Source organism: Cydia splendana, chromosome 25 (assembly GCF_910591565.1).
Source record: "Cydia splendana chromosome 25, ilCydSple1.2, whole genome shotgun sequence".
Taxonomy (NCBI): domain Eukaryota; kingdom Metazoa; phylum Arthropoda; class Insecta; order Lepidoptera; family Tortricidae; genus Cydia; species Cydia splendana.
This window is the reverse complement of record NC_085984.1, coordinates 8,580,804-8,582,639: the sequence shown is the minus strand read 5'-3', so window position 1 is coordinate 8,582,639 and position 1,836 is coordinate 8,580,804.

Below are 1,836 nucleotides of genomic sequence, written 5' to 3'. Positions count from 1 at the left end.
GGGAGAGTCCGAGAGACGTACCAAGGTGGGAGTTTAGAACCTGTTTAGAACCATTTCATTGAAAAAGTGCCAGAATGATAAATAACATATAACATACAATATATTCTTTATTTTTGTCATGCCAATAGGTATCGTTGCGAGAAGGAGGCGTAGGTGCTGCAGGTGGCTTGATTTTGGCATTTTAAAAATAAATTTGTTTAGGATCTTTCAACTGGGCAAGTCTCCCAGATACCCCCTAAGTAGTGTTATATTCTATTTGATAAATTTTAAATAGCTAATAAGTAGGAAGTGTATTTAAAAATACTTAATTATTATATTTTAATAAAGTTTTTTAAATATATTAGTTAAATTATGCAAATAATAAGTCATCTTTGACATGCATTTTTATGTTTTTTGAAGTTATTTTTAATTGTTAAGTGTAGGTAGGTACCTAATATGTTAATTTCGTAAAACAAGCATTGCCATTGTAACCTTGACTTGTTTACGAAGAAAAAACAAGAGGTTATACTTACAAATAAAGTTACTTAACAGATTTATGGAAAATCGCTGGCCCAATGTTACAAAAAATAGACAACGCAAACGCGAACGCTCGCTTTTAGTATCTGTCAAACTTGTGGTTCGATTTTTAGTGTTCCGTACAAAACTTTGTTCACACACTTATGGGATCACTCCGGTCTTAGTTAGTTATACTGGGCCTTTTCCGCAAGAGACAACCATTGTGCCTATTTTGCGTGTAAAAACGAGGAGCACTACTCTAGCTACCCCGGCCAGCTCCTCCATGAAACAGTGTCCCTAGCATAGTCTAATAAAACATGGTCTTCCATTCCCAGAGTGACACGGGGCTACGTCACAACAACATGGCCGCTATATATAGCGCTATCGCATATTATCATATAGCGCTGTCGCATGATGACGTAAGCCCGTGTCAGTTAGGTGACCTAGAAAAGACGGGAATGGAGTACCAGGCGGAGTATATTATTATACCATGGTCCCTAGCAGTGTCCTCATGTTGCTAACTGCCTCCTACAGTGTGCACGGAGTCCCTAAGGTATTTGGTTCCTGTAACCTGTATACTTCTACCTGTTTACAGTGTAGGAAAATATGTTTCGGTCTTGCAAATCGGTTATTTCTTTATAAAATAAGGTAGGATTATGTTCGGTAGTTTGCTTTAGATGGCCGAAAGGCAAGCAGTCCAGAAATAGCTCCGTATACTCAGAGAACGAGTCAATGATTGTCACGTTTCACGAGCCTAGGAACTTCACGATCTGCCTGATTTTACGATCGGCCGCCGACAGGTGAATCAACTTTTTCTTGTCACTATAGTTGCCATGGAAACGGTCTCTTGGGTGACTCTTAAAATACTAGTTATTTGGTATTTAAATGAACCAAACTTAGATTTTTTGGTAGTTATAAGGCCTTTCCATAATGGGACATCTACATCTTCTACTAAGCATGTTTGTAGAACATGGTACAGCAGCTCTTCTAACACACTATGCTACGATTGTCTCGTGGCTGATGGGACAGAATAACAACAAGAAATAGTTGATCGACTCATCACTCACGTATTTTAAGTCGAAAAACGAAACGAGGGTAGTTTCTCGCTCCCCCTGCCGCCATCGGCGCCTGCGCCGAGTCATCGGGCACGGAGGGCTGCGGCCCGCAGTCCGCGCCGGTCCGTCACCGTAAACGCAAGCTCCTGATGACACTCCTCGGTACGGAGTGAAACAGGAGCGTTTTTCGACGTAAAATACGAGAGTATACACATAACATATTTACTCGTAATATGTCTGTGTCTCACGGAAATTTTGTTATTAAATTATCTATATTCTCAATGAT